The following is a 518-nucleotide window of genomic DNA, read 5'->3' as shown; positions in this document are numbered from 1 at the left end:
GCGGCCGCAAGCCGGTCAGGCCCCGGTTTGGAGCGGGGGGGGGAGATCAAGCCGGGGGGTGGAGGCGGGTGGAGGAGACAGGGGAACTGGCGGGATGGGGGGGAGCTTACCTGCTCCTGCTGCTTCCTCCTGTGCCTGATCAGTGTGGAGCTCCCTCCCCCCCCCACGAGTATCGCGGGTCCCGCCCCTTGTACTTTATAACTTGGACTGTGCAATAAAATAAGACAACTTGATAAACATCTGATTTTTCCAGGATTAGATAAGATTATCATTATGGAAAAATATGAAAGGTATTCCTGATATTTTACATTCCTGATATTTTGTTCCTGATAAAAAAAAATGGAAATAATGGGAACTGGATCAGGTGGACTTTCAGAATTTATTTGCAGATCAACTATGAGAAGGCAATCATCAAAGAACTATCACCATCTATCTTCAGACCTACTGAGAATCCGTTGAAGACTGTTATGTGCTTGCCAACCAGAGCCTACAATGCTTCGGCAAACTGGCTCCCCCCC

The sequence above is a fragment of the Gekko japonicus genome, unplaced genomic scaffold (assembly GCF_001447785.1).
Source record: "Gekko japonicus isolate JY-2015 unplaced genomic scaffold, Gekko_japonicus_V1.1 scaffold245, whole genome shotgun sequence".
Taxonomy (NCBI): Eukaryota; Metazoa; Chordata; class Lepidosauria; order Squamata; family Gekkonidae; genus Gekko; species Gekko japonicus.
The sequence above is the reverse complement of the archived record's forward strand: the minus strand, read 5'-3'. Positions refer to the sequence as shown.